Raw genomic sequence first — 27223 nt, forward strand, 5'->3', positions numbered from 1 at the left:
CTTCTGGGTGGAGTTTGCATGTTCTCTCCGTGCATGCGTGGATCTTCTCCGGGTACTCTGGTTTCCTCCCACAGACCAAAAACATGCATGTTAGGCTGATTGGCAACTCTAAATTGTCTCTAGGTGAGAGTAAAAGAGTGTTCAGAGTTTGTCTCCATGTGTCCCTGTGATGGACTGGAGACCTGTCCAAGGGTGTCCCCCACCTCTCGCACAGTGATCGCTGGATATAGGCACCGGTGACCCCCGTGACCCGAAAAGAAAGAAGCGGGTAAAGATGCTGGATGAATGGATAAGTGATGCTAAAACCAATAATTTATTCTAGGAGATGGTTAAGAAAAAGCTCTGGATGTAAAATACAAAAGTAGGTAAATGTTCAACCTTCTGTAGATAATTTTCAATATTTTTATTGTTTTTTTAGGGTTGTGAACAACATGTTTTATATGCTTAATTATATGTCTTTTTTATGTTCTGTTAATGACAGATAACTCCCAAAGTCCAAAAAAACATGCATGTTAGGCTGCCTTCAGGCCCTGGCCTCCCTGGCAAAAGAGATTTGTGCTCTTGATGGGATTAGCCTGGTTAAATAAAGGTTAAAAAAAGAAGAAGAAAAAAAGGCCAAAACCTATACATCATCCTCTCAGGAACACCGGTGATTCAATAGTATAAATATTTCCTGCCATCTACAGAAAACTAGACAAATTTGGGATTGTGTAATAAACTCAGAAGTGCTCTGCCAACACATTCAAAGTCTAATTTTATCATGATGCTCATGTCCAACAAATAAAACTTCAAAATATTTCGACGTACGCTTTCAACCTCTCTGCAAACTAAATCTGATTTGAGCCTCTTTCTCACTCGAGGTGCTTTGACTCCCTTGTAAAAGACGTGTTTTTGTATCTTAAGATTAGGATAAATGTGCAGGCCACTGCTGGTATCACAACATGAAAAACAAAAAAAAATATATATATATATTTTTAGATCTGGTTGAATTGGATAAATCACTGCACTCTGTAAGAGCAGCACTAAGGGTCTGAAAAAGCCCGAGTGCACAATATATTCCCTTTCAAAGCACCCGCTGCAGTAGTTTGTGTTTGACACTGATCAAGCATAATCATCAGGCGGTCAGGGCTTGTGTGCAAGTGTGTGAAGAGCACTCACTAACAGACATACACACACAAAGACCATCTCCTCCTCTATCTTTCCAGTGCAAGTAGAGCTAACCACTCCAGGGAGCTGGAGACTCAATTAATGACATGCATACAGCACTTGCAAGAGAAAGAGAAACACACAATGTGCACATTAAAGGGTCTTCCATAAAACGTGTCAGTGTGTGTGCAGCAGTGTGTGCTGTACGTTGGCTAAGGCTAACCTCTGGGAAACGCTTTAGAGCTTTAACATACTCAACGAACAGCCACGTCTGAACTGAGGAGTCAAACACATTTATTTCAGTTCTGTTCACTGCAGCTCAACAAAAAAACGAACAAATGAAGGAACGCGTAGGTAGATGTTCGACATCGTACTGAGTCAGACGGGTGGAGCTGAGGAATGTGGAAAACAGTAGCTGCCCTTTCATTACCGAGACGTATAAACCGAACCGAAATGTTTAAATCAACTCTGAATTCGTCAGTTTTTGTTTCCAAGGAGACAGACTTTTGTGTTATCTTTTGAACTGGTCTTTTTAAACAGTTCTCAAGGCTTTCTAGGTGACGTTTGACTGCATTTGCAATCAGTGTCTGTCCATGTACGGAAACAATTCAATTCAATCCAGTTTGTTTATATAGCGCCAAATCACAACCGATGACATCGCAGGGCACTGAACAGAAACATTCACATACATTAAAAAAAAACATAAGTAATTTTTTTCTTTCTAAGGAAGCAGCAGATTGTGTTGACTCTTCACTTCATCACAGTCTCCCATCCTGAGCAAGCACACTGGAGACAGTGGAAAGGAAAACTCCCTCCCAACAGGAAGAAACCACCAGCACAACCAGGCTCAGGACAAGAGGCCATCTGTTTCGACTGGCTGGCTTTGAGAGGACAGAAAGTAGAAACAAACACAGAATGGCAGGTCCAGGTGTGGTTTCTATGGCCCAGGTGTAGTTTCTATAGTCCAGATGTAGTTTCTATAGTCCAGGTGTACTTTCTATAGTTCAGATGTAGTTTCTCTAGTCTATGTGTTGTTTCCATAGTCCAGGTGTAGTTTCTATAGTCTAGGTATGGTTTCTATAGAGTAGGTGTAGTTTATATGGTCCAGGTATGGTTTCAACACTGCAGGTGTGGTTTATATAGCCCAGGTGTGGGTTCTATAGTCCAGGTGTACTATCTATAGACCAGATGTAGTTTCTATAGTCAATGTGTGGTTTATATAGTGAAAGTGTGGTTTATATAGACCAGATGTAGTTTCTATAGTCCATGTGTGGTTTCCATAGTCCAGGTGTAGTTTCTGTATTCCAGGTGTGGTTTCTATGGTCCAGGTGTGGTTTCTATGGTGCAGGTGTGGTGCCAACACTCCAGGTGTGGTTTCTATAGTCCAGCTGTGGTTTATATAGTCCAGCTGTAGTTTATATTGTCCAGGTGTGGTTTATGTAGTCCAGGTGTAGTTTCTTCAGTCCAGGTGTAGTTTCTATAGTCCAGGTGTGGTTTCTATAGTCCAGGTGTGGTTTCTATTGTCCATGTGTGGTTTCTATTGTCCATGTGTGGTTTCTATAGGTCAGGTCTAGTTTCAGTTTCAAACTACTGTATTTCCATCATATACTATTTTATCATAAGTCATTTTCATCTCATTTACAACAGTTAATGTTTTTTCTTTGTTTTTTTTTTTGTTAGTGTAACTATGCTGAAGTAACACTGATTTTCAAATTAATACATTGCTCTTACCTAACGAAAAAAAACGTTTTCAAAAGCTAATGAGACTTTCTGGAAATTTGAAGAATTATTGGCTAAGATCACGTTGCTGGATTACAAGAAAGTCTAAAGCATTGGAATCAAATTGTACAGCGTTGAAGACTTCTGTTCAGTACTGTATAACTTCAGTGGTTCCCAACCCTGGTCCTTGAGGAACACCATCCTGTATGTTTTAGTTGTTTCCTGCTGTGACACACCTGATTTGAATGAATGGGTTATTAATAGGCTTCTGCAGAACCCAAGAAAGTAATTAAATCACTGTATCAGGTGTGCTGTACCAGGGGAACAATTTTAGGTAATTGGTTCAAGTAAACTGCTTCTTTTAAATATACTTTTAAAGGTTTTGCTACTTGTTTTATTATCGTCACAATTTATCTGGAGGGAAAGCATTTATATTTTTTCAACCTGAAGAAGTAGGGTAGTTTAAGTAAACACAAATTAGGTTCAGTTTAGTTTCTTAATTTCTGTAGCTCTAACAAAACAAAAAAAGCTATAAAAAAAAATGGGCCAATCACAGTTACATGAATACCTTATTTTGGTCACCAACATTAAAACAAAATAATAAAACATTTTAAATTATTTTTAACCTATAGGTGTTGTGATAAAAAGGTCATTTTTTCTAAAACTTATTAATATGTTTATTTTATTTATTTATATTTTTGGAGGGGGTTGAAGTAAGCTCTTCATTTCACACCTCCCTGCTCCTCCACACACCCGGGCCTCACCTCCACACTCTGTCCTCCCGGCTTAAGCACGGTCGGCTGCAGCTGACGAGTCGCCACTTGGAGGAATACGGTGGCTGCTCACAGTTCCCTGGGGTCAAAGGTCATTCCTGTTCTCCTGGTGAAAGGTGAGAGGACCAGAGCATGGGTCAGTGGTGCTGAAATCTCATTTAGAGGGTGACCCCTGAGGGCCGGCTTGAGCCGGTCTGGCGCTCAAAGGTGTCGTCACTGGGGATGATGTATAGGTTTGGGCTGCAACAAAAGCCCTATTGAACACACACACATTTGTGCATGTGCACGCCTAGGCTGACGGACTGTAATGCAATTAGCTTCAAATATATCCATTCGCTCTCACATGCTTTATTAAATGAGGCAAAATATGAAAAGCAAATAATACAGGAGCATAAGACAGACAATTAGACTAAACTATAAAGTGATAAGAAACAGAGGGAAGAGTTTTATCGTTTTTAGGAGAACAAGTCTGTTGGCTGGAGGCAGAGTCAGCTTAGATCAGGGATAAACAGTCAGAGTGATAATGGTTGAGGTGTGCTAATCTGAATGGGACATCTAACACTGGATGAAACTGTTTAACCATGAAGTGTATCGATGAGTCCACGTCGAGTCAGTGAGAGAGGGAAAAAAGGTGCTTTAAATAAAGTAAGCCAAAAAGATGCTGGAATTAAAGAGAAGGTTAAGAGATTTAAAAAAAAAAAAAAAACTTTTTAAAGTGAACTTTATTTACAGGTGCAGTGCAGGTATTTACAGGGCCGGAAGAGAGGAGAGGGTAAAGTGAGTATTTTTAGAGCCCTCAGACAATCCTTGAAATGATTTATGCTGAATGAAGAATAATTTCTTACTGTTTTGTGTTTGTAGGTATGCCTCAAGGTGGAGCAGAGGGGTCCTGGGTTTTTCTGGTGAGGTGAGTATCGGTGGTGAGGTGAGTATCTGTGGAGAGAGGAGCAGGTTGACCCAAACTAATTTGTTTGATGGCTGCAGTTGATGAGACACCATGGGTCCACAGGTGAATCACTGTGGACAGATGAGGTCCTAGGAAGGACTTGGAGGAGCAGGACGTGGAAGGCCCGTATAGTAGTTGATGTCCCGGTGTTGAAGAGATGTCTGGCAGGAGTTTATAAAGTGATGGGGAAAAATACAAATGTAAAAAGTTCATATTTGTTTGGCTTTGTTTGGTTCATTGTTATGCTGATGATATACAGTTATATTTGTCCATGAAACCCAATTAATCCAATCAGCTACGTAGACTACAAGCATGTCTTAAAGACATAAAAACCTGGATGACACAAAATTTTCTGGTTTTGAACACAGACAAGACTGAGGTTGTGTTTTTGCATTTTATGCAACAATTTTATTATTCTTAAATAAAGGTGAATAAAATAGTTTTTGAATCTGAGCACCTCAGGAATGATTTTTTCCAGTCTTTCGTCCTCCTTAGATGGCATTAATCTGTCCTCCAGTTCTAATGTTAAAAATCTTGGTGTTATTTTTGATCAGGACGTCTTTTATCCCCCACATTAAAACGATACTAGAGCCGCCTTCTTCCACCTGTGTAATATCACTAAAATTAGAAACATCTTGTCTAAAAATGATGCAGAAAAACTGGGTCATGCATTTGTCACCTCTAGACTGGACTGTTGCAATGGTTTGTTATCTGGGTGTCCAAATACTTCTTTAAAACATTTTCAGTTGATCCAAAATGCTGCTGCCAGAGTCTTAACTTGAGTTAGTGGGAGAGATCATATTTCTCCAGTTTTAGCTTCTCTCCATTGGCTCCCTGTCAAATCCAGAATAGAATTCAAATTCTTACTTTTAACCTACAAAGCTCTCAACAACCTAGCTCCATCATGTAGCCAAGATCTTATTGTTCCATATTTTCTTAACAGAGGACTTCTCTCTCAGACTGCAGGCTTATTCGTGGTCCCCAGAGTTTCCAAAATCAGAATGGGAGGAAGATCTTTCAGTTATCAGGCTTCTCTCTGGTGGAACCAACTTCCAGTTTCTGTCCGTGAGGCTGACACATTGTCCAGTTTTAAGACTGGACTTAAGACTTTACTTTTTGATAAATCCTATAGTTAGGGTTGGCTTGTTATGCTTGTTAAGCTGAGACTACTGGAGGACAAATTGACCTCATTTTCTTAAATGAATTGTTAAAATTCAATAGTTTCATTTGATACTATTTCTATCTTAACATGTGATTCTTGACCTGCCATTGTGTATCCGTTCCTCTCAAAACCAGCCGGTCAAAGCAGATGACCTCTTGTCCTCAGTCTGGTTCTGCTAAAGGTTTCTTCCTCATGGGAGTTTTTCCTTTCCACTGTTGCCTTCATGTTTGCTCAAGATCAGAGTTCTGTAATGAAGTTAAACTCAAAGCAGTCTGCTCCTCAGAATAATGTTAAATTATTATTTTTTTTATATGAATGTTTCTGTTAATTTATTATTTTTATATATAAATGTTTCTGTTCAGTGCCCTGAGATGACTCTGTTCTGACTTGGCGCTATATAAATAAACTGAATTGAACTGAAATGATCTATTTCTAAATATTAGCGATTACATAAGAAAATCCACTCTACATGCTTACTGCCTAAATTTCCCGGCAGACTTGGAACTGTTCTGGTGTTTTAGGATCAGACAGCTCAATCGCAGAGTGGAACCTGATATAAGACGGAGGATTCTCAGGCAAATTGAGATTCGTTCCAACGATAAATTTCAGGTGGCTGGCTAGATAAGCTCATTGTGCCATTTTCCCCTTTTTGTTTTTATCTGTGCTGCTTTGGTTGAGTGCCAGGAAGAATCAAAGCATGAAACAAGTGAGTGCACAGGCGGACATGTGTGTGCGTTAGCGTGAGGTTTGGGGAGAACAGTTAGGAGTTTTGGACTTTTGTGGTAAATATTTAGCTAACAAACCTGTCTCAAAAAATGTCTTGAGATAAGAAATTAAAGCTCAGGTTATTATATGGACTAAAAAGAGCTGTATCATTTAAGTAATCTCTGTGAGCATCGTTCCCTCCCGTCTTTTTGTCAGATTCATGCATCAGAGGCACCACATGGCCTCATATTTGCCACTTTTGTTACTCCCTTGAATTATTACACGTTGTACGATTGTTGCAGCGAACAGAAGGAAACGAAGACAGTGAAATAAATCCCTCATTGATCTCCGTATTGAGAACATCTGCCCTGAACCTGAGGGGGGTTCAGAGAGTCAGTGGAGTTGTGGGAAGTTAGGAAGCACTCACTTCCTCCTTGGCTATAACTCGAAACAAAACTCACATTTTCTTCTTCAAGTCTTCACGGCATTAAAGTCATTTGGAGATTTACTTTATGTTCAATTCGTTAAAGGATAAACTGTGCAGAATGTAAATGCTCAAATGTCACCTTTTGGGCGAAAGAGGTCGTTTAAGGTGTCTGGATCAAGAGCAATTCTCTGACTGGGGGAAAAAAGGGTAAGATTCAGTAGACAACCGATGTGTCCATAAACTGAAGGAAGGTAAGAGGAACGTGAGGGGCCAAGATAGGGTAGAGGCAGCGACTTGAGACCAGAAAGTTGCGGTTTGACTCCCAGCCATTCCCACATGTCGTAGTATCCCTAATTGCTCCCCGGGCGATGAGCAGCTGTCCACTGCTTCACCTGGGTGTACCCCAGGTGCGATGGGATAAATGCAGAAAATCAATTTCATCATTGTATTCATTCATTCACTCAACCTTTCTTTATACAAGTTAATCCCATTGAGCCTCTGGGATTCATTTACAAGAGAGACCTGGATTGTATGGGAACATACAATGATGGCAACACATAGCACTTACTCAGGTGTAACAGAACCTACTTTTGTTAGATGTATAAATTAATTTTCAATCTACTGTTGACAACTGGTTAATTCTTTATTTTTTACTGTCTGACCCGACAGGCCAGTTTGATTACATTTGTAAACAAAGTTAAATATTTTTTAAAAGTTTTACAAAAAACAAACGTCACAACACCCATCTCTTGAATGAGTTGAATGTGTTACAGGGGTGCCCAATACGTCAATCGCGATCTATCGGATGATCGCAAAGTTATTATGGGTAGACGGCATGGCATTAAAAAAATGCGTCAGCCTATCGTTCATCCGCACTATGAAATTTGTCACTTCATTGACATACAGGGCAGCCAGTCTGAGGTCCCGGTTACATGACGTGAAACGTTCAGCCGTTCATTTACACGTCAACAGGCCTCGTTTTCTCTGAAACCAAAGATTTCTGAATCCAGGTCTCAGAGTGGATTTTCGGGGGAACCCCACATGGTGGTGTGAAATGTCCCGCAAGTGTGAATTCGCCAGGGGTGGAAGTAATGAATTACAAATACTCATATAACTGTAATTAAGAAAAATTTTTGGGTACTTGTACTTTTATAAGTATTTCTTTCAAGTGTATATTTTTACTCGTACTTAAGTACAATTTAGACCATGTAATCTACTTCAGTACTACTCCAATAAGGCTCTCAGATCGTGAACGTGACATACAAGACTTCAGCATCTAATCTCAAAAAACATATTGCAGTATACGAGGTTTTGCAACTACCTGTATGATATTGCTCTTTTATTGTTTGTATGTGTGGGTTATTAGTTTGACTAAGTATGCAAAGATCTTAGATACTTTCACTGCCATCAGTTTGCCTGGTATTAAAATAAGACGAAGCTTCTGAGCATCTGAGAAATGTGCTTTGAATGTAGCTATTATATACAGTAAATCAAACTGAATGCCTTCTATTGACTACACAATAAAACAGTTGGTAAAAAAAGCAATACTCTGAGTAGTTTTTGAGAAGAGTACTTTGTACTATTACTTAAGTGTTTTTATAACACCAGTACTTTTACTTGTAATAAAGTACACTTTAAGCAGTGTAACTGTACTTGTACTTGAGTACAAATTTTCAGTACTCTTTCCACCTCTGGAAGTCGCGCATGCGCACAACAGGCAGCTGCAGACCAAAGTTTTTCTGCACTAACAACAGTTATAATAAATGGCAGAGAGCAGAGTTTTGTGCTTCTCACCCTTTTTCAGCATGTAGGAGCAAAACGAATAAAATCCAGGCTCCAAAGAGACGTTAGTGTATTCACCAGTTTGGATGTAACAGTATCATGCAGACAACAAAATGGGTTCAATTGTGTCATCTGGACCAGTTTCTTTAAGTGAGAAACGTTTTGTCCCCCATCCAGAGGACTTCCTCAGTCTCCGGCCTGCCAACCAGATCTGTCCCATAGGTAGTCTTCACCGTTTCAAGCCAACCTCCTGTTGGACTCTTACAAGTAGGCTTGTAACACATGCAAAACATCCGTCCAAAACAATCAATCATCATGTACAACAATAAACTGTTTTAGGCCAGATGGCTATGGTTGGCAGGCCATAGACTGAGGAAGTCATCTGTGTAGATGAACAGATGCTGGGATATATTCATCATTTAACGCGGGTTCCTCATTTTTCTGGACTGAATAAAACGTGCATTGAATTTAAGGAAATGCAAAGTGAGACGTCATTTAAATTTGACCCATCAAAATGAATGCGGTCATTTATTTACAGAATCAAATTTAACATCAAACATTTACATTAATTTGGCAAATTATGAAAATAACAATATAAGCAATCAATCAGGAAAAATCATACGGCCATGATTTTTCCGTTGCTGCACCACAGACATTTATAAACTGTACAACTATGATCTTTTGCCCACATGAATGTGGGTGAGCATTTTACACAGACATTTCTAAATATCTGGAAGAATTTCTACTTGATAGAAAAGTTTAAAGATGGGAAGAAGTTTAGAGGGAGTTAAGATTGAATGGGAGGGGAGGAATGTTCGCCAGAACCGACACTCTCCATCAGAAGCCCAGCTCGCCTCGGTACGCTTGGTAGGAAACTTGACCCATTACCTTTCTGATGATAATCAGCAGATATGGTGTTCCGTTAACGCTACCGGTCCAGCGTCTCCTTAGAATGGCTGTTGCCCGTCAGAAGTAGTGGCGAGGCTCTGTTCGACACACATTCACCTCAGTGGAAAATGTTATAATCCCATGGAACTCGGAAGAGCTTTGTTGTCATGTCAGGAACTCCAACAGCACTCCATCAGAACTCCAGAACTCTAGAAGTCTGACAACTCTCCAACTCCGTGAACTCTGTAACTCCGTGAGTCGTAAGTCACTCTGGGTACCTGTGAGTCCGTGTAGACCAGGAAGTACTGACATTTTAAAGACTCTTTCCCGGTTCACTTTTTGGGATTTTTCATTGGTCAGAAACGACCAGAAGGGGTGTGTTTTTGTGACGTAAGAGGTTAGAGACAGTGAGAATTGTTATGGGACAGCTCAGAAATGTTCTCACAGACCGAGAGGGTTCTGTTTTGGCGTGCCTAAGAAACAGGTGCAAAACATCTCTATTTACGTCTGAGAGGATTCTAAAACATGACAGTTTTAACATAACAACTTGTTTTTCGTTTGACTGTAACCTTGTAAACGCACACACTTGCTCATTCAAAAGCAGAAATCAGAAAAATGCATAATTACTCTGCAACAGCTTTTAACATGAGAATAAAAATCATTACTCAGTTAATAAAATTGATTAGTTCACTGCAACATCTAAAATGGTTTGAACTAAGACACTTTGATTATCAACATTTGTAAGATAGTAATGATAATAAAAAGAGAGTGTTCTTTTCACTTGAATCTTCAAGAAAGAAAGTCTCAGGATGCGTGAACCTGTATTTATGTATTCAAATACATGAAATGACAGTTCCTGTCCCACAAGGTTCTTAAGGTCAAGAGTTTTGACCTTAGACTGGGTTTCGACGTAGGCCTAGTCCACTACATCTGGATGGGGGACAAAACATTTTTCACTTAAAGAAACGGGTCCAAATGACACGATTTAACCTTTGTTGTTGTCATCTACCTGGTTGATTGAGCTTACAACTTTTTTTTTTTTTGTATCATGCAGACGCTGCATGAGCAATGAATTCAGCTGAGCCCTGCACCAGGGTTGCCAGATAGATTTAAATGTCTTATTCACCCCCTCCTTTTCTGGTCACATGTTCAACAAACACAACACACACCTCATCTTAGAATATCTTTACTCAGCACATATGACAGTTTAGGTCAAAATACTATCATTTTAAAGTCACAGTATTATAGTTCAGAATTTCTTATCTGGCAACCTCACTGACATGGAAACTACAGTGTTTTTGTGTAAACCCGCTCATTTTTTGTTTATTACCCCCAATAAACTTTGAAAAAACAAACGTTTCTAGAGGTTGTTCTCGTGTAAACGGACCCTTATGGATGCCTGGTAGATCACTTTGACTTGGTCATTTTAAAAGTAGCTCGCATGCTGACATTTCCCCCACCCCTGCAGAATGTCAGTGTCATTGTGTTTGTATGCAAGTTTTTTTTTTCATGCCATTAGTCTACAGCCAAAGATTAAGAGCATGATTGGATTTTTTTTGCCTCCAAAACATATGCTGTCACTCTCACGTCTGTCCAAACAGGTCTCACTGGTAAATGAGTCTTCGAGGCTCAATGTGATATATCTGTTTAAATAAAGGTTGAATGAATGAATGCTGAAAAAGTGTGGGCACCTCTGTGTTAATATATGAAAGGTTAAAATAGCACAAAGTAGGCAGAAATAGATGAGAAAAAAAAAACACTGTGTGAACGTTGACTCAGCAATGACTCAAAATATTCTCCAAAAACAGGCACCGATTGGCTAGCTTCAGATGCAGGAGAAGGTAAGAGCAATGACTTCATCCCGTAATAACTCCTGGCGTGTATTAAAAAAAATCCCAGATTGATGAAATCTTGAGGTGTAACAGTATCTAAGGGACGGGTTTTCTTTAAACTGCCAGCTGCCAGAGTTTTGCAGTGCAGCTGTTATTAGATAAATGTCCCGTCTTGAGCTCTGAATCGAGATGAAGTTGAGATCAAACATCAAACATACAATGGAAGGGGGGTCCCTGTTTGAAACCTGCCCTAATTATGAGAGGTGGACAGCTGAAGTTCAAATATTTATCCAATTGTAATCCTGACGCTGTATCCATTTCACACGAGAGTGCCTCCTCCGATGGTCCTGACGGACCACGTGGAGGAGCGGGGCGTGAGCAGCCGGAGCGCAGCCACATGTGGGGCTGATTACGAGGGGCCGGGTGTTTACGCGGGCCCCAGATGTTGGCTGTTTAACATGGCACGGGGCAAGTGGTGAGTTTTGACAGCTCGCGGTTTTCGGCTCGATCCACGCTCCGGTTGGCGGGCCGCTGAGATAAAATGTCAAACACGCAGATAAGGGCCAAGTAAATGTGATTACAGCAATTTGGTTTGTGCGCTGCCTGGACGATCTGCCCTCCGTCGGTCAACACTCTGTCTGTGTTTGGGGGGAAAAGATCAGAGCTTCCTGAAAACCACCCACTGGTTCAAGGAGAGGAGAAGAATGGATCAATAAATAGATGAGTAAAACACTGATTGAGGGCAGGATAAGGACATAGACACACTTGATCAGCTGGTTAGGTCATAATAGAAGGAGGAAAGTGTGTTTGTAGACAGGAAACTAGAGTTTAGTACAAAAATGCACTTTGAGTCACTCGTTTGCACATAAGTGAAGAAATAAAAGTTGCAGTGAGTGAAATGTGATTGTGCTGATAGATGATAGAAATGATTAAATGACAGCAAGCAAAGAAGGATAAGAAGGTCAGTTCTGGATGAAGGAATCAATGAAGGGAAGAATGAATGAAAATAAACTGATAACAGGTGGAACAAATGAAATGAAAAGAAGACGGGAAGATGGAAATACTGAGAAAAAACATGGGAAAAACTTGAAAAAACAGAAGTTACCAGGACAAATGGAAGAAAAAAAGAAGGATGGATGATGGAATAAAGCAGAAAGAAAGAGATGAAGAAAAGGGGACAGAAAGATGAAAGGCTGGAAAGAAGGTGTAGTTGTAGTAAAAAAAAAAAAAAACTAATGGAGGCAAATCTCTGTAGGAAGATGGATCATCAAAGTATTTCATTAAAAAGACAAAAATGAAATTATTGAAGCAGAAAGATTAACACAAAAAGGATGAAATGATGAAATAAACTTTTTTATTGTTATTATTGTTTTTAAATAAGTTCAAGTAAAACAAATTAAATCTTAGTAGACAAAAGCATGTCTGGAAATGTTAAGATCAAAAACAAAAGACAAAAGAAAAATGTGACTCGGAGCTAAAAATGTAAGCAAACAAATAAAAAAAAAAATCAAAGAAAAGAAAAAAAAAGGTGAAGTTGTACAAATTTAAAAACAAAGGTAATAAAATGAACCATAAAAGGAAGAAAATGTTAAACAACAAAACAAAACGTAAGATACACAAAACAACAACAGCAGCAGCGTTGGTCTGATAAAGCAGTGTTTCTCAATCTGGGGTCCCAGGACTCATAGGAGTCCGCAACATTTATTTATTTATTTTTTTACCAGCACATAGATTTTTAACAATCCGAAACTGCATCTACTTTATTCAAAATTTTCTAGGGGAGCACCCCCAGACCCCCCCCCCCCCCACACACACACACACACACCACCACCACACACATGCACACACCCATGCTATTCGTGTTTTGACAACTGCATCGTCAGCACAGAAATTTAAGGATGCATCAGGAATGAACTGGCCTACATTACTTATGTAGATTGTGAAGAGGGTGGGTCCTGAGACTGAACCTTGTGGTACACCATTGTTAACAGTTATAGATAACTAGAAGAAGTACTGTTACAAACAGGTTTACAAATTAAGTCCTGTTACTTGGTAGGACTACTGCTGTTACGATTCTGTTCAGTTTTAATTCTGTAATAATTTGAAGAAGTTTTAATACCTTTCTGTTCATTATGTGAATAGGTGGGAAGGTGGTGCAGAGGTTAGAGAAAGTGAGCCTGTGATTGGAAGTTGGTTCAACTCCCCATACAGACAACATCAAAATGTGAGTGGGATAGGTGAAGCACCAACACCTGCCTCCACCCTCATTTGCCCCGCTCTGGCTCCTTGAGCAATGCCCTTAACCCCCACCATCTGCTCCCCCGGGCACCCTAGATAGCAGCTTTCTGCGCCACACAGAGGGCTGTGGTAGCTCGGTGGTCTGTGGTTGCATCAGGAAGGGCATCCGGCGTAAAAAAAATAAAATAAAATTGCCAAGTCTTCATGTGACTTATTTCACTGTGGTGACCCGTGAAGAAGGAAGCAGACGAAAGAAGGGGAAAAATAAGTGAAAAGGTAAAGTTTTAAAGGTGTTTTTCATACTGTTAATTTTCTCAAAACTGTATATTTTGGAAGTTGAAATGAAAAACGTTGTGTCTTGAATGAAAAATACCCCACGTTTAAAAGTTAAAAAAAAATTAACACTAATAAAAAACAGGTCTTAAGTATTTACTTTACACTAATATTTCCATTGCATTAAAGACAAATTGAAGAAAATTATTTAATAAATGTGAGAGTGAACACTGGACCAGCTCTACACTCTCAGCAGGGTCCTGGAGGGTGCGTGGGAGTTTGCCCAACTGTTCTACATGTGGTACGTGGACTTGGAGAAGGCGTTCGACCGCGTCCCTTGGGGAACCTTGTGGGGGGTACTCTGGGAGTATGGGGTACCGGGCCCTTTGATACGGGCTGTTAGTTCCCTGTATGACCGGTGTCAGAGCCTGGTCCGCATTGCTGGCAGTACGTCGGGCTTATTCCCGGTGAGAGTTGGACTCCGCCAAGGTTGCCCTTTGTCACAGATTCTGTTCATAACTTATGGACAGAATTTCTAGGCACAGCCAAGGTGTTGACGGGATCCGTTTCGGTGGCCTTAGGATTGCGTCTCTGCTTTTTTCAGATGATGTGGTCCTGTTGGCTTCATCAGGCCGTGATCTACAGCTTTCGCTGGAGTGGTTCGCAGCAGAGTGCGACACGGCCGGGATAAAGATCAGTTCCTCCAAATCCAAGGCCATGGTCTTGAGCCGGAAAAGGGTAGAGTGCCCTCTCCAGGTCAGGGAGGAGGTCCTACCCCAAGTGGAGGAGTTCAAGTATCTTGGGGTCTTGTTCACGAATGAGGGAAAAATGGAATGTGAGATTGATAGGCAGATAGGTACAGCGTCTGCAGTGAAGCGGGCGCTGTACAGGTCTGTCGTGGTGAAGAGAGAGCTGAGTCAAAAGGCGAAGCTCTCAATTTACCGATCGATCTATGTTCCTACCCTCATCTATGGTCATGAGCTTTGGGTTACGACCGAAAAAACGAGATCTCGGATACAAGCGGCCGAAATGAGTTTTCTCTGCAGGGTGTCTGGGCTCTCCCTTAGAGATCGGGTGAGAAGCTCGATCATCCGGGAGAGACTCAGAGTAGAGCCGCTGCTTCTCCACGTCGAGAGGAGCCAGTTTAGGTGGCTCAGGCATCTGGTTAGGATGCCTCCTGGATGCCTCCCTGGTGAGGTGTTCCGGACATGTCCCACCGGGAGGAGACCCAGAGGAAGACCCAGGACACGCTGGAGGGACTATGTTTCTTGGCTGGCCTGGGAACGCCTCGGGATTCCCCTGGAGGAGCTGGCCCAAGTGGCTGGGGAGAGGGAAGTTTGGGCCTCCCTACTTAAGCTGCTACCCCTGCGACCCGACCCCGGATAAGCGGAAGAAAATGGATGGATGGAGTTATGAGGGGGTCCCTGAACCCAAAAAGTTTGTGAACCCCTGATCAAAACAAGTTAAAAATGAAAATAATTTGCAAACGGAAAAAAACAACAATAACAACAACAATGATGTTGGTCTGATAAATAAAGAAAATAACAACAACAATAATAATAATAATAATAGATAAATGATGGTATTAACTTATCCAAAAAAGTTTAAGCTGGTCCTCTGGATGTTAAAAAAAACCCAAAAAACAAAGCACAAAGGACGTTTTGAATGTCCAGAGGACCAGATTGAACTTTTTTGGATTTTTCTACCTGGATTATTGAGCATGCATCAGGATATAACCTTATATTTCATATACATAAATGTTTCTGTTCAGTTCTTTGAGATGACTTCTGTTGTGACACGGCGCTATATAAATAAACCGAGTTGAATTGATAAAGAACAGAAAACCAGTAATTGGATATAAATATCAAACCAATTTACACGAAAGGAAATTCAATAAACCAAGGTAAATTTAAAAGTCTAACCTCGATCCCACAAAGAATAATTTAAAGGAGCTAAAAACAAACTAAAAGCTGTAACAGAGATAACAAAGAGCCCAAAGAAATGTTTGTGAAGAGCTTAAAGTAAAAGTTGTGTTGACAAATAGATGTGAACAGGACTAATGCTCATATCATCTATAAATAATGAGCATGTCTGCTTTGAGTTGATCAAGGTGAGTTCAAAAACACACAAAAAAAGCTGATATGTCTGAGTATCTGCAGGCTTGAGGGCAAACAGACATTTCAGAATATGCTGCTGTCAATTAAATATTCCCAGCCAGTGGTGGGGGGGAGAGATCAGGTGACTGGCATATAAATAGGCCGTCCGCCATCGGTTCGTCTCAGCCGCCTCCTTGACAGGATCAGAGTGACTGAGGACTGACTCTGATGTCACTTGAAATCAGGACAGCTGTCGCTGAGGGACCTGCGACTCGGCGGTGAGCCTCGGAGTGTCCCCGAGACACGGACAGGGAGGGAGAGGTTTACATCTGTTCCCTCCGAAAGGGCGGAGAGGTGTGGAGTTCGACGCCGGCGAGATGTAAAACAGGCAGGCGGCGGTTTTACCGACGCTGCTGGAGGCGATGCGCACCTGAACAAGCGTTAATCTCAAACACACACGAACGTTTGTAAATAAGCACAAACAAGAAGGAGAAAATCCCAAAAGGATACATACCTTTATCGACATTTATCTATCCGACATTCTTCCAAGAAGGTAAACAAGCAGCTTCCTTTTCATTTATGTTTAAATACTTTTTAACAAGAAACATATGAGCAGAACCACTCTCACCGAGTTGGCCTGAGGGAAGATCTGCAGGAGGGAGGAATCCATCATTACACCTTGACTATGAGTTTTCTCCTCATACATTCTTTGTGCCTCAAAACCTTGGTTACTGGATAGGACAATGTTCAGTCAATTCATCTGGATGGTTTATTTTTTCTTTTTTTTTCCCCTAGACATTTCGTCCTTCATCCAAAGGACTTTGTCTGTCCGAGGAGTCACAAACAAACAGGAGTCCCACAAGTACCACACTCCACATTTTGTCAGTAGTAGTAGTTTTTTCAGTATAGTAGTTTTTTTTTTCCCCACTATGGGAGTGTGATACTTGTGGGACTCCAGTTTGTTTGTGGCTCCTTGGACTGAAGAAGTCCCTTGGACAAAGGATAAAACATCTCAGCAAAAAAAAAAAAAAACTATCCAGATGACCTGACTGCACATTGTTAGATTTGTACCTGGATTACTGAGCATGAACTTTGGTGTCTTGTTATAGGAAGGATTTATTTTGAAACGGAGGCAAAAATGTACTTCTTACTACGTATTTGAGGTTAATTAAATGCATTGTACGTTTTCAACTTCACTTTATGTCTTTAATTGCCTGATTTTTCATGTTGTGAAGGCTGTGTTACATCTTGTTTTAATTTCATTCAACCTTTATTTAAACAGGTTAGTCCCATTGAGCCACAAGGACTCATTTACAAGAGAGACCTGGATTTTAACAAAGAGTGATGACAACAGTGGACAACAATGACAACCATAAAAGATGCATACACATTTAAGGTTTTTTTTTTTTTTCTTCTTCTATTCTAGTCATTTGTTTCGGTGTTCTACTTTAATGTTTTTGGCTGTATCCAGGGCTTAATTTGAGCCAAATCCTGCCGGAGCAGGATCCGGGAACTCTCTTATTTTGATGGGATGCTTTCAGGTAACAGTTTGCTTGTGTTACATATGTCCTCAGTGAACTTAACAAAACCTTAATCTTGGTCTCTGGGTGGACAAAGATTTGTTTCAGCTGCTCAAAGACAAGCAATCCCAGAAACAACTCCTTATATGGAATTGTTTACTGTTTGTTTGCATATTTTAGACACCACGCTATTATCAGTTTAAACCAGTTATGACCTGTACAGGCCTACACAAAGTTCACCACTGACTCAATCAGGTTGCACTCCGCCCCAAGCTAAGGGCAGAGTCTAGAGTCGGAGAAAGCAGTTTCTTTGGGAGCTCGGGACTTTGTTTCCTGTTCCTGGTCGCGGTGGGTCAGACGAAGTCTCAGGGCTGAAAACCTGTACATTTGCTCTGCCTTAAAACAAATTAAATGGTAAAACTTTATTCTTCTCAGCTATTATTTGTGTCGGCGCGAGTCTTCTCTCCACCTGGGAAATTAAAGAGCCGGCTTCTAATGCCATGGTCGAACTGAAACACTTGGATCTGGTAACGCTCAGGTTTACTAATAATAAAGTTATGTAAGGAAGCTTATAATTGGAACCATGATAGCAGGGTTTCTGCTTATTGGCATCGGCAGATTCCTATGTTATCGACTATAACTGCAGAGTCTGTGTGAAGGTTTGGTTCGTGCTTCGAGTACTCAAAATCATCTGATTTATGAGCTAAATCGTAAGATGGAAGCCATTTGTGAGAATCGCAGGCCACCTGTGGCTTCTGGGCTCACCAGCATGTTGGAGACAACCTTGGAGGAGGCTCATAAGAGCCTCACAGACCAGTGGAATGCCCACACATCTGGCCATTTTGGAATCGAATGTACCAGTAGGACTCATTCAACCTTTATTTAGACAGGTAAATCCCATTGAGCCTCGAGAACTCATTTACAAGAGAGACCTGATCTCTACAAAACAAGAGACCTGATTTCAACACAACTCAAGGCTGAAAAGAAAAAAAATGTCTTGCCTGAAAAAAAAAAAGTCAACAATTGTGGATTATCAGACTCTGACTACCCTGGTTGGCCTTGAATCAGGCCAACTTATCACATTTCTCCTGGGATATGTGTAAACTAATGGTACAACTGGTAGAGCTGCTGCCTCTTGGCGAGCAGGTCCCTGGTTCAAATCCTGGTCCAGGGGCCTTTCTGGGTGGAGTTTGCATGTTCTCTGTGCATGCGTGGGTTTTCTCAGGGTACTCCGGTTTCCTTCCACAGACCAAAAACATGCATGTTAGGCTGATTGGTAACTCTAAATTGTCCCTAAGTGTGAGTGAGAGAGTGAATGGTTGTCTCTATGTGGCCCTGTGATGGACTTGCGACCCGTCCAGGGTGTACCCCGCCTCTCGCACAGTGATTGCTGGACATGGGCACCGGCGACCCCCGTGACCCAAAATGGAAGAAGCAGGTAAAAGATAATGGATGGATGGATGGATATGTGTAAACTAAGGAAAAGCTATTCCTAACACCCCCCACCCACCAACTTCTGTGAAGGCTTAGCAGAGCTGTATTGGCTAACAACATCTTATCAGGACTATGGACTATCTGGAAGTGCTTCATGGACAAATCTCACCATCTTGCTGTCAAATGCATATGTAATGTGTTTATAAATGTGCTTGCTGCTAGAGTTTTTTGATGTCTCATCTCAAATCGTGTCCTGAAAAGATGTGAAGAGATCTTTTTTTGTAATACCACTATCCTATCCTCACAGTCATTTCCCCTTTTCTATCTAAAAAGTATTCTTTAAAAGTAAATTATAAATATTAATTGGTTTGGTATTTTGACATTTGTGTGCCTAAGCATTGTGTTGTGTGTGTTCCCGTATCAGTGATGGCCTCAGTGAACCTTGGTCTCACACTGCTACTTGCGTTCCGGCATAGTTTGGTTTACAAGTTAAGCACTGGCTATATCTAAATGTTTTATTAACAAAATACTTGTGGAGTTAAGCTGATTCAAAATGTCTGCCACCGCCAAGTAACCTTAAAAACATAGAATTGGCTATAACACATTCAGCTGCACAGATATGGAGTTAAACGTTTGTGTGGTAGTTCCCGAGTTAAACAGTTTTTCCGAGCTGAATGCACAATATGTGATTAAAATCTGAAACATTTAGGAAGTAATCATCAGATCTATGACTAAATAAATGTTGGATCCCACGCAATTCAATATGGCCACCACAACCAAGGAACCTTAGTAAAAACTAAAATTGCCACAATTCAAACTATTTTACCGATGTTGTGGTAGTAGTTGAAAGTAATTCACTACACAAACTTTGAGCAGCAGTCAGTTATTCTTTGGCCACTGATTCAAGCGGTGTAAAGGATCAGTGGAGCTAATAGGTTTCATGATGCGTTGACATTTAACTTTCTAAAATGTATTTATTTCATTATTTTAAAATGTTTTAAAGTTTGACAATTGTAAAGCATTTTGATCAGCTTTGTTCTCTTTTTTTTTGGCATAATATATTTTTTTGGCACACCATGATGTGTAACATCACACAAAAGTTCATTTTCATGTTTTGACCAAAATGTCTTCAACTTTCTCATTTCTCAGCTTAGAAGATGATCTAAAACTCTGTCTGAATAGGCAGCGGATGATATGCATTCCTTCAAGGAATGCTTGGCTTTTACTTTGGAATTTTTCATGTATTATAATTAAAAAAAACAAAAGTATATATTTTGTGCTTGCACTCATACCTATTGAGAAGGTGTATATTGTCCCTGGTACTCTGTTTCCATTCCCAAGCTGTAGTAATTAATTATATATTTAAAGAATGATGTAAAAATAAAAAATAACATCAGGTTAATTTATAAATCAAGCTTTCACACAAAGTAATTAAAATTACCCCCTGCTGTTACGCTAAACTGATTAATACATGATTGAATTAATAATTAAAAACAATATTTTAATGAATATAAGTTTGGATTGGGCCACTTTAACTACTTTATTCACTTTAAGTACTTTTTCTCTTTGTAGGGTCCTTTTTTTTTTTACTTCGGTGGAATACAGATTATAGGATATTTTTCAGCAGCTGTTGGCTCGTAGTGAAAATATTTGTGTCCATGTCTCTGTGTTTGTCCATAGTGTTGGCAAAATATCATGAATATTCATTAGTTATGAATGAGTTAGCATTACTGGGGTATTTGTCATAACTAATCAAGTTTTCCAAAAGTATTCATTAGACTGACTAACAAAGAAAAAACTGTTTTTGGAGTAAACCGTGTTGAAGATAGCAGAGTAATTTTATCAAACACCAAAATGGCCATATCTTAGCGAAATTTACAAAAAAATACACCAAAGTTTGGTGCGGTAGTAGCCGAGAGTGAACCCATCTTCTGATCGGATTTTGTGAGATCTTGCAATATCTCATTCGATCACTTATGACTTAATTTACAAGCTTCCTCTGAGCAGCGGATGATCTTACCGTAATTGTCGTTCTACAAGCCACTACTTTTTTCCTTACACTTTGTACCTCACGGTTTATATGCAGGAGCATCTTATTTATATATATTTTTTTCATAATTTTCAAAATTTATATTTTTATATTTTATTTTGAAGGACTTCCTGCCACTGACTGACATTTTCCTTTGACAGAGTTGGGCAATCATTACTCCCAGCACCTCGCAGGCATTTGTGATACAGAGAGAATGCCCTCAGGTAATCAGATGGACAAGGTCTTTTGCTCACGGTTTCAAAGACCGTAACTCCACCCACTCTGTCATCATGTGACCAGAAGTCTAACCTGAATGACTAACAAGGTACTCTCGAGGACCATCCCCCAAAACAGATGTGCATTAATTTCCTCAGATAGTTCCCGTGTTGCTTATTGTATTTTGCGCTTCACACACAGACCTGTTCATTTGTTCAGCGATAATGGAAAATGCACGGAGAATTTCTTATGATGCAGCTTTCATGTTAAAAGCTCTCGGCTGTCGAGGGCGAAACAGAGTTGCAGCCCGTAAGCTTTGCATCCACGTAAGTCGATTGTCAGGATTGGAGATGCAAAGCAGTCAAGTGTGGTACATGCTTTAACAAAAGTTTTTAAATGATTTCTATGTCTGTAAATGTGTGTTTAAATACCGGGATCTCATTTTAAAGTCACATCCGAACACAAAGCAGAGAAACAGGAGTCTTGCCCCCTCCTCTTCCGTAGATGAGAGCTCAATGGTGGACAAGACGGCAGAATTGTTTTTTAAAGCAGTCAGTCAAAATTGGTACTTATTTAAATAAAAGTTTTTTTTTTTTTTTTTACTTTCTGTGTATGGTAGATGTGTGTTTAAATACCAGTATCTCATTTAAGATTAAACAGGGGCATTAAAGGCAAAGGAGACAACGGGACGGAATAAAAACAACAAGAATGGGGAGGGAGGGGGCTTTTCTTCCTCATGAGCAAGGCTGATCAGAAATCATGTCAAATTTATTTAGAAAGTACATTTAAAAACAGCCGTTGTTAACAAAAGTGTTTACCGATAAAAACTAATGGTACTAATTTAATTAATTAGTTCTTGTTCTTGCGGTACAAAATTTTAAAAATTTTAAATAATTTCAGTTACTTAGGTGTTTGACACTGTTCTGTCCAGTGATTTTTGCTTATATAGTTATTGTGTTCATGTTGAAGGTGTAATGGTTGTAACCATGAGTCGGACAGCGAAGCATCATGGTGACTTGTGACAATCTTGCAGTCTAAGTGTGTTAAAACAAGCTATATTGTGTGAATCTTCATCTACTGGCTGGTTCTTGTGCTACAAGAAAGCTGCACATTATGCTGGAACAGTCTGGGGACACAGATTTTGACGATGAATGGTGGATGCCCGTTGCTAAATAATCAGAGTGTCTTATTTATGTACAAAATTATGATTAATCTTATATTTAATAAGTACGGCTTAGAGACAGGTGCGTTCTAAAGTCCGACAATTACAGTAATTAAAATTTCTGTTATGAAAGGTGGTGGGTGATATACATTCTAGGTCTTTACTCCATCCATCCATTATCTTCCGCTTATTTCAAAGTCGGATCGTGGGGGCAGCAGCTTGAGCAAGGAGGCCCAGACATCTCTTTCCACAGCCACCTCTTCCAGCTCTTCTGGGAGGACTCCAAGACGTTCCTAGGCCAACCAAGAAACAGTCTCTCCAGTGTGTCCTGGGTCTTCCACGGGGTCTCCTCCCAGTCGGACATACCTGAAGCACCTCCCTAGGGAGGTGCCCAGGAAGCATCCTTACCAGATGCCTGAACCACCTCAACCTTTGATGTGGAGGAGCAGCGGTTCTACTCAGAGTCTCTCCCTGATAACTGAACTTCTCACCCTATCTGTAAGGGAGAGTCCAGCTACCCTCCGGAGGCATTTCAACTGCCTGTAACCGCAATCTCATTCTTTTGGTCACTACCCAGAGTTCGTGACCATAGGTGAGGGCAGGAAAGTAGACCGACCAGTAAACAGAGTTTCGCCTTACTGCTCAGCTCCCTCTTCACCACACTGGACCAGCACAGTCTGCAATACTGTAGATGCTGCACCAATCCGTCTGTCAATATCACGCTCCATTCTTCCCTCACTCATGAACAAAACCCTGAGACACTTGAACTCCTCCACTTGAAGCAGAACCTCGCCCTCAACCCAAAGAGAGCAATTCACCCTTTTCCATCTGAGGACCTCAGATTTGAAGGTGTTGATTCTCATCCATAGGGCTTTAATGTTAAATTAATTAAACTGAGTCTTTCACACAGTAACTTGGAGATGTTTCTCTTTCTACTTACTGTGGGTGTATTTTCATCAAACTGGTTTTCTCTCCAGATCTGGGAACTAAGCTTGAATAACACTAAGGTGGAACAATCTTTACAGAAACATTACAATCGCTGAGGGGCAGTAAAACTGTCAAATAAAAATCTCTTCATGTCAACCTCTTCATGTCAACAGTCATAAAAAATAATTCATGTGTTTATACGTAACTTGAAAAACAGAAACAGACTGAAAAGTTGTAGAGAAAGCATCTCTCACCACGTAGCTCGAGTCAGGAGAAAATAAATGCTTGTTCATAACTAAATTGTCTTCATATATAACTTTCGTCTGGATGAAACCAGTTGGTTAGAAGACAACAGGTACGCTCTGCATGCTTTCTGGAGTAATTGTTATCCCTGAGCCTCCGGATGATTGTTCCGTTTTTATTAAAACAAGATATATTGACTTGCAAACCCCGTCTCCCAGAGCAATAACACACAGCTCAGCTGCAGCACACACACAGTAAAAATGGAACAACCTCAACAAACTTGTTCAAACAGATGGAAAAACTATTTAATGACAGCTAAACACAAAATTACCTCCCAATTCCCTAACCGGGTTAAAACAGTCCAACATATTTCTGTCTGATGCGCACGGTAAATATTACATGTTTCAGAAGAAGCCAGGTTTTCCTGTTCTTTTTAAGCTTATAAAATTCTTAGTATTTTACCCATTATGCCATTCTCCTGTGATCCCTGGGAAAATCAGCACACCCTTTATAATTATTGCACCAACTGCTGACTGACAAGGCTCATTTGCCTTCGCAGCGAGAGGTTGTCTCCTTCCTTAGGTACCTCTGTTGTGCTCATGCCCTCCTCTTGTCACTACAAATTCCCATCTTTACCTACGCAGCCGGTGGCGCCTTCAAATATGGATATGCAGCCTGCTTAAGGAGAGCACCATCAGGAGAAACAGGGACAGGAAATGCTCAGAGGGGATTAGATTTCTGGGCAGATTTCAAGTTTCGAACTGGGTGAGACAACAACATAAAGCTTGCTTTATAGCATGACAATTTTTGTAGATAAAACGTATAAGTAATAGATGTGAGGGTGTAAAATTCTTTCCATAAGCTGCTGAGAAGCACACTAGGAGGAAAATGTTTACATGGGGTTGCCTGATTCATGTGAGTTAGCTGTATGTTGTCATGCCTAATTGGTCAAAGGTATACTGTACAGCAAATGAGAACTTAGTTTACATCACATTGTTATCCCTAATAAACAGTATTATTTTATAATAAAAGGCCCAGAAATCCTTGAAAGAATGTACATCCCCTGACACCTTGCATGCAAAAGTTTCAGACTGAGATCATGTTAATATTGTGCAATGCAGGGGTGGAAGCAATGCAGTACAAATACTCATGTTACAGTAATTAAGTAGATTTTTTTGGATACTTGTACTTTTAAGAGCAATTTTTTTCAAGTGTGTAAGTTTACTCATCCTTAGGTACAATTTAGACCATGTAATCTACTTAGTTGTGTTTAAAATTAGAAGTCACTACTGAGTACGGCAGCAATTTGAATTAATATTCAAACCGTTCATCTGCATCTTTTTAGCCAATAAGGCTCTCAGATCGCGAACGCGCCAATTACCTATGACGTAAGCAAAGGACAACTCTGTAGAGGGTCAATAATGGACTGAAAATTTGGAGAAAAAGCCAAAATGGAAACAGAGGACAATAATGTCAACAGAGAAAATGACGAGGTAATGACTGAGGACGAGTGCCCATGGCCGTACCTCGAATAATTTTTCATGTACAGAGGGTGAAAAGCAGATGGCGTACAGATGCAAACTTTGTTTGATCTCTACGGTGATAGCAGCTTACAAGACTTCAGCATCTAATCTCAAAAACATATTGTGGTATACAAGATTTTAGTATGATATTGCTTTTTTAACTGTTTGCATGTGTGGGTTATTAGTTTGACTAAGTATGCAAAAATCTTAGATATTGTCACTGCCATCGGTTTCCCTGGTACTAAAATAAAACGGTGCTTCTGAACGTCTGAGAAATGTGCTTTGAATGTAGCTATTATATACAGTAAATCAAACTGAATGCCTTCTATTGACAACACAATAAAACATCAGTTAGTTAAAAAGTAATACTCTGAGTTGTTTTTGAGAGGAGAACTTTATACTTTTCCTTAAGTATTTTAATAACACCAGTACTTTTACTTTTAATTGAGTACAATTTAAGCAGCGTAACAGTACTTGGACTTGAGTACAAATTCTCAGTACTCTTTCCACCTCTGGTGAAATGGTAGCCATTTTGGTTGAACCTTGAAAATAACATGCAAAGCAAATTTTAGCTTTCCTGGGGAAGCGCCCTGGGGGACGCCTCTTTAGGGAAGTTTTCTGTGCATGTCCAACTGTGAGGAGACCCCACAGAAAACACAGGACACGCTGGACAGATTGTTTCTCCACTGGCCTGGGAACATCTTGGAATCCTGCCAGAAGAGCTGGAAGAGGTGGCTGTGGAAAGAGATGCCTGGGCCTCCCTGCTCAAGCTGCTGCCCACACGACCAGACTCCAGAACAATTGGACAGACAGATGGATCTGTAAACTTAACTGAGTTTAAGTTTTAGTTTATGTTTTGTAAGGGTGAAAGTCTTTAGTTAATCAGTTAAAGGTGTACAGTAATACATTTTTTAGTTTTGTTAAAATCCATCCACTAGTTTGTGATATAGATCTATATCAGAGATATTTCATAAATATAGCAGAGCTATTTTGCTAACAGACAAGCAAACACACACAAGCAACAAAATGACTGCTTGACTTGAATATTTATGCGGCTGGAGTTTTTTTTTTTTTTTTACAACAATGTGATAGTTGATCATGTGACATGGCAGATGGCTCTAACAGACAGGTAGCTGGTATGACAACATCAGAATCATGAAGGCCTGTCCTCATCCCGGCTGTCCCCCAGTGTCACAAAAAGAGAGGATGCCTCCTCTGTTAACACTGACTCCGTCTGTCTGAGCAAAGTGAGCACATGGTTCATGCATAAATCAGCAGCACGGTGATCCCAGGTTGTCCCTGGATGCACCGCCTCCAGTGAACAGGCTACCGGAGACGTGCCATTATGCCTACGCTTTGAGCCGGTCGGCGCTAAACAAATATGAAAACGCACCACTTTGTGTCACAGGTTTTTACATTCAACACGGCTCACGTGAAAGCAAGGGGAACCTTTTGGCCCATCTGTGTACTAAAAAGGTGGGCGGGCCTCGGGGGATGGAAGCCATTACAGATGGGGATGTAACACTGCTGCCTAAGATTTATAACCCTTCCACCTAAATGTGGGTTTGGATTAGAAATTCAACTTGACTGGGTTATGTATTCATTTTCACTAAAAACAAAGTTTTCTACCACAGGTCACTGTCTAAACAAACAAAAGCTGACTATGCTCAACATTTTCTTTGTGAATGAGTGAAACTGCAGCAGGAGCTCTGAACGAGCTCAGAATGAGTACATCGGTGCTGGTAAAAGTAAAACTGGGTCGACTAAACAAGTAATGGTAATCGCCGCAAGGCAAACAAACTCCATAATATGGAAGAATATATGAATGTTTTGATGAGAGTTATCTGATGTGCTTTTGAAGACCTTCCTTTGACTTTACCCCATTACTATCCCAAAACACTTATGTTAATTGTACACTATGAAATCATATCCTGAATAATTTATGAACAGCATAAAAACGGCTCTGGTAAACTTATTTACGGTCTTTCTAAATGAATGCACCTACTGTATGGGATCCTGCTGTAGAGATATATAATAAAAAAGATCATCTGCATAGGATGACAAGCTCTGTGTTCAGTGTGGCGATCTTGTCTTCCTCAAATCCCCCCCCCCCAACACGGGATTAATAAAGTATCTATCTATCTATCTATCTATCTATCTATCTATCTATCTATCTATCTAT

This window comes from Nematolebias whitei, chromosome 23 (assembly GCF_014905685.2).
Source record: "Nematolebias whitei isolate Nwh7 chromosome 23, NemWhi1, whole genome shotgun sequence".
Lineage (NCBI taxonomy): Eukaryota > Metazoa > Chordata > Actinopteri > Cyprinodontiformes > Rivulidae > Nematolebias > Nematolebias whitei.